The following is a 13,982-nucleotide window of genomic DNA, read 5'->3' on the forward strand; positions in this document are numbered from 1 at the left end:
GTCACAGAATCTCTCTCCTCTGCTGACACTGATTGGCAACGCAGCCCAGCCTGGAAGCCGGTTCTCTCCAGAAGCCCTTCCTGCTCCAGAGGCCCACTCTCTTCTTGCTATTGTGAGACCCCTTCCCTGGTCCTGATGGCCAGCTGGGGTTCTATGTGGACGGCTGCCTGGTGGGTGCTCTTGGGACTTCTGAGTGCACATCCCCCCCTCACGCTTCGACACTGGTGGGGTTCCTGACTTGCCATCTCTTCGGCCCCTGGGAGCGGTGACTCAGAGCCAACACGGGCTGAGTCCCCCACCTGCTCCATCCTGCTAGGTGTAAGGTCTGGAGCTCAGGTCATGTAGAAAGTTGGGAGAGAAACAAAACAGATACTACTTGCCGGTTGACCTGAAGCTCCTTGGCCTTAGTGCAGGCAAGCCACAGTGGTCCAAGCATGACTTCTGGGCAGCAGAAGACAGCTGCGACGTAAAAAGTTGTCTGGACTTAGAAGGTCGCATCTGGGGCTGGTGCAGTAGAGTCAGGAGACGGGGGAAGGTGTTTTGTACGACCCTAGATTCGCTTCAGTCACTTAAGCTGATGTCCGGGGAGCCTACAAATGGGACAGATGATGTCTATCTTCCAAAGGATACTTCTTCATTTGTCTTGAATTTGTGATTCAAGTTCTTTGGTGGGGAATTAAAAATTCTAGTGGACAGTGGAAGACAACTCCTGCCAGTTCAAGTTTACCATTTTATAAATGCTAAGCTACCTTCTTCACCCCTATTCACCCAACCCTTTAGACGTTTCTGTCCATTAGCAAAAGTTTGATTTTGAGCTGTACGTTGAAGGATGGCCATGGTCTCCTGACATATTGAAGACTCTGCTAATTCAACCAGACTGCCTCCTGGAGACTTACACTAGGAGGAGGAATCTGGGAGAAAATGTTAAGTGCTGGGGTCTGGAATAAAGTCAGTGGAATGCAAAGCATTTAGACTCAAAGCATTTGCCAGAATTCTTCCCCTGATACCTTAGAGGATTTGGTGTATGGGTATGCTGCACTGGTACATAATTTCTAAGAGCGTTTACCATTTTCATCTTTATAATATTTATTGAAAGCTATGAATCAATCACACTGCACTGAAAGTTTTTTATGTGATTGACACCTATAGTGAACATCTTTCGTTGGCCGTGCCAACTTTAATTCGTATACTAAGCAAAGGCAGTGAAATCTGTGACTTTCAAGTACCACTCAGTTGCCAACAGCACCATGAAGTACTCAGAAGAATTAATTTGGTAGGCAATGCTTCCTGGTTACATTATTGCCTTTAGCTTCTATGGTGCCATGTATAAAACGTTAAGGAAAATTACGTTTTCTGAACCCATTTCGACACGCACAGCCCTTGGAAGAGAGAGAAGAGATGGGTGCTATTTTAGGATCTGTATTTTCAAAGAACAGCAGCTCCCTAAGTGACGAGAGAGCAAGTAGAACCAATTTTAGAATGAAAGGATGGGTAGGTAGGAGGAGGCGGGTGATACAGGTTTGGAATGATGGATCAGACACAGTCTTTGCTCTTAATAGGCTTGCACTCTAGTGGGGGGGGGCGAGCCACGTATACCAAAATAGCAGTGACCGTACTTTCCAAATTCAACTTGGGGACACATGATCTGAAAAGAGGGGGTGCCCTTTATGGGGACAACTGGACCAAATGTTTGAAACGTTAGCAGATTTAGGACACGTGGTTGCCATACTTAGAATGGAAGACAGGGGACGGAAAGCTCTTGAGGAGCCCACAAACGGACTACGTAGCTTCAGGCTGGAAAGGCCCAGGACACCGCACTCTCCTTACGCCTCCCACCTCCTGACCGGCTACCCTTTGCCATGCCCTGAGTTAAGGGTTGCGGTGGACGCACCCTGGGCCAGCCATACACGTCCCTTCTGACTGGTCACATGTGCTCCTGAGCACGCCTGGGCTTGGGTCTTGAAGAGACTTCACTCTTTGGTTCAACACATGCATGCAATGAGGCTGTCAGGATGGAGAGGTGGCAACAGAAGCGCAGGCTACACCCTCATTTCAACTTCAGAAATACTAAAACAATTCTTTAATGTAATACTGTATATCTATTAAACAAAAAAGGAAAGGAAGAGGCAGAAGAAGAAAGAAGAAAGAAGTGGGGTTGGACAGGGACAAAAAAAAGAAAGAAAGCGAAAACTGTGTTAGGCCCGAAGAGAAATTGGTAATTTATAAATTGCTAGTGGTACTAAGAATAGGTTTACTCTTGTAGATGAGGAATCGGACAATATGTGATGCAGTGTCAAAGGCTTTACACACTTTTTCACCCAGTAGTTTCACTTTGGGAAACGGTACATCACAATGGAAACAATTCTAGTAAAAAATCCATTGCAGCCCTATTTATAAAACAATAATGGGAAACAACCCATACTCAATAACAGGAAAATGTTAATCAATAAAATATTTTTAGCCACTAGATACTGTGAGAATATACCAATAAATGGAAATATATAAATGAAATATTTAGTGAAGAAAAGCAGAACCTGAAATTATAGGTACATGTTGATTACAGCTTCGTAAGCAGATGTGTATGTCACTATGTAGCCAAGGAGAATTTTTATGAAACAATAGCTGTTTTGTTTTATCAAGTTTTTCTGTAAATCGCTTGCATTGATTTTTTTTTTTTTTTTTTTAAGGGAAGAGTGAGTATGCAAGGGTACTGGCTGAACTATCACAGTTTTCAGCCTCACTAGGATTCTTATAGGTTCATGTACTGAGAGTGCTGTTGCAGGTAGTTTGTTACTAATAGTTAAGTATCGGTCTTTGGTTGATTCCAATAGTTGAATAATAATTTTAGAGGTGATTCAACCCTGTTGTCTGTATAGTAAAGTCACTACCACATGTGCCTGTTTTGAGATGTGTATGTTTTGAGATGCTTTCTTTAGCAGAAGGGACAGAGTCACACGTCACTCCCCAGCTAAGAGGTGGCTCCTGGACGTGTGTCACACACGTGAATGTCAGCTGTCACACGAGGGAGGTTGGAACTGATGAACTGTCGTGATATGTATGACAGCCCTGTTCCCCAAATACTAATATCTAGTGCCCCCTGATCGCTTCAGTCTTAAAAAAAATTACATTTCCTCCTTCCTTGTCATTCAAATGCCTTCACTGCTCCCATTTGCCTACATCACGCCTTCTCGGCCAACGTCCCCAGAGGAGCCGTGGCCAGCTGTCCTCTGCAGAGTCTCTGTCTCGGGGACTTCCTAGTTAAGAGATTTGGTAAGTGCTTCCCTGAGCTCTCTGCAGCGTTGAATGCTGGGGACCACTGGTCTGCCTGAAACTTTCCCCAGCTCAGGATTCTGCCTGACTTGCTGGCACTTGACAGAAGCCAGCCCAGAGGACCAGCCAGACAAAGGCTCCCTGGAGGGGCTTCACCGGCCCAGGCCGCAGAGCCGCCCCCCACGGCTGGCTGAGAACAGAGGAGGGACTCAGTCCCCTGGGGGCTGCTTCCCCGCCAGCCCAGCCCGGGACCCCACCCCCTTCCCCCGCTGGGCCACAGGCCGGTGACGGCAGTTCAGGAGGCGTCTGACACCACAAGGACCCAAGGGCAGGGCGCCAGTGGCCGCGTCAGCCCCGGCCGCGGCTCTCCCTGCCACCGTCCTGCTCCTTCTTCTCTCCGAGACGACGGGATTGAGAGCTGGGCCTCAGAACGGCGCTCTATGTACCTGCCGCCTAGCCAGGACTTTCTGAAGGAAGTGCTGAAATTCCCCCTGGCATTGCTCAGCTTCTATCAGCTGTGTGTGACCCGGACGGAAAGGCTTCCTACAACCCACCTCTCACCCCTGCAACTGCTGCAGAGTCGCAAGTGGCTGCCAGGAAGGGATGCAGCCAGGACAGCGGCGGAGACTCCCGACTCCGGGAGCCATGGGAGGGCGGCAGGTTCTCAGCCCACAGTCTGCAGGGAGGATGCAGCTGAGCCCCACTGGCTCGGGGCCTCCCCAGCAACCAACACCCCTGGGCTGTGGTTCTGCTCTGCGGTCAGAGGCTTGTTCCCAGCTGCCCTGGTTGAGCGGGAAAATCTGGGTTTGAACCGGCGAGCCCCGGCAGCCGTGGGCAGGAGGCCAAGGAGGCGGCCTCCTTCCTGATGTCCTGTGGCCGATGGCCCAGGCACAGACCCTGGAGGGTGTCCGCTCCTGCACCTGTGTCTGGCTCTACTTGAAGGCTCCTCTCTGCATGTAATAAAGCAGACACCTGTCTCTGGGATTCCTGTTTTGACCCTTGAACCCCAGGGATGGAGCTAGGCCAGATTTCCCTGCACAGCCCTGGTCTCTGGGGGCCTTAGAGCAGGACTTGCTGCTGGTGGTGACAAGGACCACCCAGCACAGGAACCCGAAAACAGAAGGAGGGAGAGGGGAGGCGCGGGGTGTGGGGTGGGAGGACCCTGAGATGATCCTGGTGCCGGGCAGCTCGAGGCGCCAACGGTCTCGACGGAAGAGCAACATCGTAGCCTTACTGACCATTCGCGCTGGCTGCCCTGGGACCCCGAGAAAGAGCTAGAAAGTCGCTTCTCCCACGTTTAGAGGTTTCGGACACCGGACAGGCGGCCCGCAGAGTGGGTCAGCTGGCAAGTGGCTTTCTGCTTCCCACCTTCACTTGCTGCTGGGAGCCTGGCCCGGCCGCTATGAGGGCGCGTGGCCGGCAGCAGGCGGGCCCTGTCTGCAGCCCCAAGGGCAGCCTGGAGCCCTACAGCCTCCCCTCTCCCCGTGCCAAGGCTGGGGTTGCCCCGTGGTGCCCATCAGCACAAACGGCTGGAGAATTGCCAGATCTTGGGAAAGAGCCTGCTCTGCCCTGGATGCTTCTGGCCTCCTGGAATTCACATAATGAGATCCTACCCGCCAAGGTGACGCTCTTAAGGGGTGGGGCCTTTGGGAGGTGCTTGGTCCCGACGGTGGAGCCCTCGTGGATGGGATCAGCTGCCTCATTAGAGACACCCCACAGGGTTCCCTCCTTCCTCCCTGCGAGGACACAGCCAGGAGCCTGCTGTCCATGACAGAGGGCCTTCACCGGAACCCGACCAGGCTGGCCCCCCGACCTTGGACTTCCAGCCTCCAGAATGGTGAGAAATAAACTTCTCTTGTCTACAAACCACCCAGTCTGCGGAGGTTTATTATAAATGGAACAGGACAAAGCCCACCTTGGGCAGTCAGCCCCTCCACGCACCCAGCTCCCCGTTCCCCACCCCCCCGTCTTCCCCTTTCTCCCCCCAGCCCCCCCACTCTGCCCCGACTCCACCTTTGGGGCGCTCCCCTCCTGCTCTCCCCTCCTCTCGTCCCGTCTCTCGGCTCTTTCTCCTTCCCTCTTCCCTGGTGCCAGGAACTCCTGGTTCTAAGGAGACGGAGCACGATGCTGTGGCCTAATGCTATCCAGCCCGGGGAATCTGGCAACACACAAAACAGAGACAACTGCACACACACACTCCCACCCCCCAAACCCCACCCCAGCCACCCTCAGCTGTGCCCAGGGGCAACCGCAGTGCAGACCAGCTGCTGCCCATCTGCTATCGTTCCCCCTCTTTTCCAAATGACATCTTCCAACATCAAAGACACTGCCAGCTGTCAGAATCAGGTTTACACTTTCATAGACAGGACGATGACTGCCGAAGAGAGAATGATGCAAACACATAAGCAAGTGGAGGGGAGGAAGGGGAGGCCGCTGGGTTGCCTCCCTCCAGATTCATCGCTTCTACAGAAAGCAGGGGCTGAAATGACCTCTGAGTTGTTAAAACAGCAACTGACAAGCACAGCCTCACAGCCATCAAGGCTCGCATCAAAGGAAACTAGAAAAAGGCATAAAAAATTTTGATCTCTGGAGGAAGAAGGCAGGGAGGATGCCGCGTGCTGGGAACAAAGGGAGGCCAAGCCTGGGAGTGGATTATTTGTCCTGCCGCCAACGTAACGAAGGACGTGTTATGAGCACGGAAGAAAGCAAAGTGAATTTCTAACCAAGATAATGAGGAAGCCAAGACTCGAGAGCAGAGCCAGACAGGAGGGGGGTGACCTTCTTAATTAAGCATCTAAGGATGTCATCCTTTCTTTCTTGAGGACCAGCCCTCGTGGACACATCTCCCCGCTGAAAGTGTAAAGAGTTGCTCCCGCCAAGCTAAAGGCCCAGAATAGGGTTAGAAGTTAGGAAGTTAAAGTCCTCATTCTTGCCCTGTTACCTTGAACAAAAATCACTTAAATGTTCTCTGCCTCCGTTTCCCCATTTATGAGATGCAGAATCCTAAAAGTAGACTGGAGGGTGGTTTGGAGCACGGCTGGGGCAGCAGAGCGTACAACTCCAGGGGCCGTCAGGAGGGGCGGGGTGGCGCCCAGGATGGAAATGGCACCCCACTGACAGCTTGCCGAAGGGACGCGTTTATTGTTAAAGGGCGTTCAATTTCATAGAACATAATGACAGCCTGCAGCGAGTGTTCCCAGTGTCTGCCCCACCCACAGCTTCTAGGATGAGGCTGTCCAGCCTACAATCGTGCAACAAGGTCAAAGTCAGATCCAGGAGGAAAAGCACTTCAACTGATAGGCTCTACATGCCCTTCCTCACCTCCACTAAAACGGGGAGGCCTGCCCAGGTTGCTGGTAAGCAACAAAGGCCTTAGGGCAGTGGCCTTTTGGACCTAGTTGTGGCGATGACAGCTGGTGACTCCAAAGGGTGTGGTGATGCAAATGCCTGGAGAAGCAAAAGCAGTCATCTATACGCCATGAGTTTCCAGAATGGGAACTGATGGGAGTCCTCAGCGATCCTGCAGGAGCTGTAGCGTCCTAAGAGACCTCAGCCTGATAAAAAAGGGGTTCTGTCTCACTCAAACATTGCAGGAAATCTTGGTCCCTCAGTTTATCCTGAGACCTCAGAACAGAGCTGGAAAGCCAGGTACCTCTCCCCGTGATGTAGTGGCACAACCCCGTCCACAGGCGGAAGCTCCAGAGGTCACACTAGCGACCACAGCTCACTGCAGTACAGAGAAGTGAGCTCACATGGGGTCTCCCAAATTCTCCCACCGCGCACAGGAGGTCGACCTGACAACGGAGGTCCCACGGCATGAGGCTAGGATGGCGCCTGCAGGGCTCAGGGCAGCCTGGGGACAAGTCACAATGATGGTGCTGTCCCTGCCACCCCTGGAATCTGTGGGTCCAGGAGCCGAGCAGAGGAGGTGGCTCCCTTTCTGCCCATGCAATGGCTTCATTTCTGTGCCACTGTCATGTGGGATCTATACTGGCTGTGGTTACATGAGCCATTCAGTACATGGATTACAGAATGGAGAGGGATATCTAGAAGGGACCTCAACATAACCCGGGGCGAAACTGACCCTGTGGAGCAGCTGGTTTCTGAAATGGCCCTGCCCAGCGATTCTAAGGCAATAACTAGATGCAGCTTTCGATGAGGTGTGTTTTGACAGCTGGATCATATTAGAAGGGAATATATTGAAACTACGTAGTGGAAGGCATGTCATGGGGCCTCAGATCCACGCCTTTCCTGGGAGCAGCAAGCTGTCCCCACTTCTCACCATGTTGTATCACATAAGACACACTTCCGCACAGCTGACTGGAACGGAAGCGGCCTGAGCCAAGGGCAGCCCCAGAAAACTATCACATGGGCCAGTCCACCTGTCTCTCTCTTTGGAACTGGAGCTAAGAGGCCACAGGCCACGGCAGGGGAATCTGAGGTGTGACGCTGGGAGGTCGGGAGCGCGTGTGACGGGCCAGCTCCCGAGGAAGCGGCTCTGTGGACGCGGAGGCAGTGGGGCGGAGGAGAGAGGAACACCCAGCAGAGGGAGAAGCGGAGGCTCGCGGCAGGAGGGCGGGGTCCTGCGGGCCACCACGCAGAGCCCTCACAACCCCGACAGTGACCAGGCCAGTTCTCGCTGGTCATGGGTATCCTTAAAATAAGCCCTTTTATAAAAAAAAAAAAATTTATCTTATTTTATTTCATTTTTAGTAACTTAAGACTCTTGCTATCAAAAGAGCCTAACTAGAGCACATTTCCTACTGGATAGGAAATGATCTATCTTACATGGGTGCTAGGAATCTGGTGACACAGTTAACTGCCTAGAAATCAGGCTTTGGTTTTCTCATCAGAACACGAGTCCTGGTTTCTCAGCGTATCCAGCCTGAGGACACGTGAACTAACGACTAGGATACCTGCTTCACTTTGGCGTTCCTTATTCTTGTCATCACTGATAAGATTAAGGACTGCTTTCACTGTAGTTACTGTATGGAGAGCTTTTACATTTTCTTAGGTGAAAAGGGGGAATAGGAGGGGACGGGGAGAAAGAAAAAGGATTGTTTCCTTTCCAGAGAAAGAATCGAGAGCAAGAAACCATGGCTGGGTCTCTCCAGCGTTAAATGAAAAGACAGAGAAATCCAGGGACTCCTGCGGGATCTCGAAGAATGAGAGGCACTTTTGGCCAGCAAGCGAATTCAAGGTTCTGCTAATTCCCGAGGGTATCTGCTGCAAACCTTTTCAGAAGCCTCAGACAGGCTGCCCTTCCTGCTGCCCTCCCAGGTGTTAAGTAGTGGTTTCCAGGTGCAGAGGGCTGTTACTTTGGAGACTAGACAAGAGCAGAAGGCATCCTTGGAGAAGCTCTGCCCTGGGGTTCGGGGAACGAAGAAATCCTAGCCACCCCCCAGCCAGGCCTAGCTTCTTGGAGTTGTGTGCACAGAGAGGGGTCCCTGGACGCTTCCCAGACAGGGCTGGTCTGCTGAGTGCTGACGCAGCCCCGAAGGGTCCGTGGGCCGGCCAGGGGACCTGCTCAGGAGCCCCGGAGGCGGCAGGACACACCGCGAGGAGCCCCGAGCTGCGGCGGGGGCAATGGCACGCCGCTGGCTCCCGGCTGAGGGGCGCCCGTCCCGCCTCCTCCACCGCCTCCTCCTTTGTCCCGGTGTCCAGGCAACTGCAGGGAGATCCAGACAGGCAGCGGGGTGCCCAAACGGCGGCTTAGCCGCCTGGCCTTCAGGAACTGGGCGCTGCAGGTCGCGGTCACATCAGGGCGGCTGGACCATTTCATTTCTGGATCGACGTCCAGCTCACCTCAGATCCACCTCCTGACACTCAGAGGCCACAGGGCAGGATGTGTCACCCCGAGGGCTCTGCATGGATCCTGAAGGGTCCACGAGCCCTGCAAGGCACAGGCTTCGTGCACATGCACATTCTTCTGGGGAAAATCCGCAGACTTTTATCCACCATCTTGAAGAGATCTGGGAGCCCAGAGAGCAACACTGGCTCTCCATAGTAGAAAAGGAAAGGTGACTGGAGTCCTGGAGTTTTCTGGAACAGGAGGCAGACAAGCGATTTCCGTGTTCCTCACAGAAAAGCCTGGACTCAGAGGAGAGAGTCCAGGCTTTGGCATCAGGACCGCTTCCCTGTCACTGAGTAGTCTGGTGACCCTGGGTGAGTTTCTTATCCTCCCTGAGGAAGGACACTGCATTCATTAAACATCTATGATCCAAACCTCTTCCCCACTGCACGAAGCCTTCCGTGGGCCCTGCAACCCCATCTCCACCCTCCCCAATTCCCCAGTTCCTACATCTGCAAGCTCTTCTCTGAATGTTCTCTTCACTTGCACCTTCGAACCTCAGCCTGGCTCTGTCCAGCGGCCGCTGCGGCTCCGGAGCCTCTCAAGTGACGCTTGTCCTCCCGCCTCCTTGCTCCTGCTTGGCCCCCAGGACTTTCCCTTCCTTCCTAAGCCGGCCACTGCCCCCCATCACCTCCCCCAGTACGCCTTGGATTAGTCAGGTTCTCCAGGAAACAGAACGAAGAGGATGGATGTAGATACACACAAAGAGATCCATTATGAGGGACCGGCTCATGCAATGGGGGAGGCTGAGAAGCCCCACGATCTGCCCTCTGCAAGCTGGGGGCCCAGGAAAGCCGGCGTGTGGTTCCAGTCCAAACCTAAGGCCTGAGAGCCAGGGGAGCCGACGGTGGCAAACCCCCCAACGTGGTGACATCCGGCTCTGCCTGCTCCATGCCCAGGCCCACGTGGCTGTGCTCTGCAGAAGAGCCACGGCCACGACAGGGATGGGGCGGGGGGTGTCTCTCCTGAAAGGCGTGGCCGCGGCCGTCCGGGGGGCCTTCCTGCTGCTTGGCGCCACAGGTCCCGAGGCCGCCCGCTCTCCGCTCTCCGCGCACTCCCGCGTAGCACTTTCCTCTCTCCTCGGACCCCCAAGACGCCTCTTCATCCTCACTCTCAGCCGCTGCCCGGGCTCTACTTTCACTCTACGCATTTCACTTCCCCGGGCTCTCGCTGCCCCGTCCCAGCAGCTCCGGCCACAGCCTCTGCGCCGGCTCGGGGCGGTTACCAGGGGCGAAGCGTCCCTGCTGGAGCTGCACACCAGACCCCTGCCCACGTCCCCGCTCCCCTTCCCGGCAAGGCCACCCTGTCCGCAGTCACGTCCACTCATGCCCCCCTCCCGCTGTTGGCTGAACCCACTTCGGTGGGCCTGTCACTCCACTGCTCCACGGGAACAGCGCTTGCCCAAGTCAGCGACGACCACCGCGGGTGTCCACCCCCAGGCCTCAGCCTACTGATCCCTCAGCACCACTGGATTGGCTGAGGACACCCTCCTCCTTGACACGTCTTCTTCTTTCTTATCCTGAGACACCACACTCTTCTGGATTTTTACTCACCTCCCAGGCCCTCCTTTTCATCTCCCGGCTTGTGGCACGCACCCCTCGTCCCCACCTCTGGCCACCGGAGGGACCCAGGCTGAGTCTTTGGACCTCTTCTCTTCTGACTGTATGTGCCAGCCTCCTGATAAATGCCAGCCAGATGGTGATGGCTCCCCACGTATCTCTCCAGCCTGGACTCCTCCCCGATGCCAGGCTCCTACGTCCAGCTAGTCTACATCTGTGCAGGGATTTCCGGTCGGCGTCTCACATCTACCCTTCCCAGAGTTTTTGCTATTTCACTCAGCCCACTACCTTTCTGAGACGATCGCTGCCAGAGAAATCACAAAGTCACCCCGAAAATGTCTTTGACTATGCCTATAGCAGACTTAAAACACCCCTTTGGGTTCCATGAGCACACGGAACGCTCCAAGAACCGGATGAGGAAGCCAGGGAGAAGGGCTTACTCCCCAAGGAGAATTTCAGGTGTAGTCAGGGAAGATAACGAAATAGGAGAAACTCCTTTGAGATGAAGCTGGGGTGCCCTTTGGAGACCAGAAACCTAAGGGAATGTTCCCCTTGTCAGGGCTGGGAACCCTCACAAAACCTGTCTCTCAGGAAGGAATCTGTCACTTCTGTGAACCAGGGGCTACTGTGCCCTCCCTCTGCTCAATGGGAATCTGTCGTTTCTACTTCAGCTCTATACGTTGGGTGTCAGGAGGGCAGGCAGACAACTCGCCCCCCCCCTTAGTTCACTGGTCACCGGAACACAGGGTCGGAACCTAGTCCTGCTGGAGAAGAATGTGCGACCCAGAGATCCTGGCTGTAACTTTGGGTTGTCTCCCGAGAGAAGGCGATGAGACTGTGTGTGGAGGAGAAGAAGAATGGGATGGCAGGTGACCAAAAGGATGTACTGGGGCAGAGACAACGCAATTTCCTTTCCTTCTGGGCACCAGGGAGAGGGTGTTTCCCAGTCTCCTCTGTGGCGGGTGAGGCTGAATCACAACTTTAGGTTGATGCGATACAGGCTTCGACTGGTCCCTCAAACGATGCCCTTGTGTAATGCTCCCTTTTATCCCGTCCTTTGGTGACCTTGGAGGCCACGTGTGGAGGATGTCACGTGTCACAGGATGGATGCAGCAGAGGTCCCTGAATGACTATGCCACTCGGAGTCCCCAAATTACATAGTATCCCTCCATAAGTCCTGCCCTGCCCCGACCTCTGCCTCCGACCACCACGGACTTGAAGCAAGCGAGCAATGTTTTTATCGTACTAGGTCACTTTTAGGGTTGTAGGTTAGAGTAGTTACGTTACCCCGACTTATACAATAATTACAGTGACTGAGTGTTCTAATTCCGGAGCCCAAAGCTTTTCACCGCCACTCTCTCTTAACTGGCTTTCTATATGCATTTTTCCCATTTCTTCATAAAATAAAATTCTTTCCTGATTTTAAAAGTAATACGTGCCCAGAACCCAACACCAACAACAGAAGCAAACAAGCTGATGAAAAATGGACACAGGCCTTGACTAGACATTTCTCCAAAGAAAATATACAAATTGCCGACAAACACATGAAAAGATGCTGTTGACATGATTTTTCATTAGGGACATACAAATTAAAACCACAAAAAGATACCACCTCACATCCATAGGATGGCTGCAATCAAAAAACCAGAAAACGTCAAGTGCTGGCGAGAATGTGGAGAAACTGGAACACTGGTGCACTGCCGCTGGGAATGTAAAATGATGCAGATGCTGTGGAAAACAGCATGGCAGTTCCTCAAAAAAATAAACAGAATTATCATATGATCCAACAATTCCACTTCTGGTTATTACCCAAAAGAACTGAAATCAGGGTCTCAAAGATATACCTACAGGGCTTCCCTGGTGGCGCGGTGGTTGAGAGTCTGCCTGCCAATGCAGGGGACACGGGTTCGTGCCCCGGTCCGGGAAGATCCCACATGCCGCAGAGCAGCTGGGCCCATGAGCCATGGCCACTGAGCCTGCGCGTCCGGAGCCTGTGCTCCACAACGGGAGAGGCCACAACACTGAGAGGCCCGCGTACCACAGAAACAAAAAAACAAACAAAAAAAGATATACCTACATACCCATGTTCACAGCAGCATTATTTACAATAGCCAGAGGTTGGAAGCAACTCGAGTGTCCATCGACGCATGAATGGATAAACAAAATGCGGTTTAACATACAGTGGACTATTATTCAGCCAGAAAAAGGAAGGAAGTTCTCACTTGTGCTACAACATGAATGAACCTTGAACACATTTTACTAAGTGAAATAAACCAGTCACTATGACAAATGCTGTCTTACAGATTCCACTTACATAAGGTTCCATAGTAGTCAAATTCATAGAGACATAAAGTAGAATGATGGTTGCCAAGGAAGAGGGGAGAGGGGATGGGGGACTTGTTTAATGGCTACAGAGTTTCAGTTTTGCGAGCTGAAAAGAGTTCTGGAGATGGGCTGCACAACAGTGCGAAGGTAGTCAGAACCACTAAACTGTATGTACACTTAAAATGATTTGTTAAGATGGTAAATTTAATGTTATGTGCATTTTATCACAATTTAAAAAAATTTTTTTAAAGTATTATGTGCTCATCTTTAAAACATGACAAAATATAAAGGAAGTTTTAAAAACATCATCCTCTATCACTCCAACAGAGTCTACCACTGTTGAGAGAGTCTTTTTATGTAGCCAAAGTGGAGTTGTTTTATAAAACATTGATTCAAGACTCTAAAGCGAAAGCCCAGTCTTGGTGGACAAAGCAATCCTGTTACAGAGGGGGAGAATTAGCCCACTTTTTGCTTCCAGGCAGACTGGAACAACTCCAGTATTTCTTTCTAAATCTTCACGTTTGAATTTGGTGAATATTGTCTTTGTAACCAACAGCACAGAGGCCTCTGGCTTGTTTGGATGACTATAATTAGTTTTGGATTCAGGACCATACAAACTGATACCTGGGGCATTTCTTCCTTTCATTCACACATGTATGCATTCATTGAATAAATATTTGTTGATTGTCTACATATGCTAGACAATGGGCTAAGGGTTCAGGAGACAGCAGTGAACAGGAGAGTTCAGGTAAGAGGACTCTTACCTTCCAGTTAGGGAGACAAACAGTAAACAAGTAAACAAATTGCAAACCGTGAAGGGCTCTGAAGGAAAGGCACAGGGTACTGCTATGGATACTGCTATCGAAAGGAACAGGAGAGGAGATGACATCTGAGCTGAGACCTGGAGGATGGAAATGAGCTCTCAAAGAAAGTGCCAGAAACTCCGAAGGACGGACGTTAGCACATTTATAGGTACA

The 13,982-nt window shown here is 52.2% G+C and overlaps 1 long non-coding RNA gene across 2 annotated transcripts in view; it reads right to left on the reverse strand.

Moving 5' to 3' along the window:
* Positions 1-13,982, reverse strand: part of LOC136792641 (uncharacterized) — an 81,222-nt gene that overhangs the window by 63,713 nt on the left and 3,527 nt on the right. The gene's annotated exons all lie outside the window — the stretch shown is intronic.

Source organism: Kogia breviceps, chromosome 15, assembly GCF_026419965.1.
Source record: "Kogia breviceps isolate mKogBre1 chromosome 15, mKogBre1 haplotype 1, whole genome shotgun sequence".
NCBI classification, from domain to species: Eukaryota; Metazoa; Chordata; class Mammalia; order Artiodactyla; family Physeteridae; genus Kogia; species Kogia breviceps.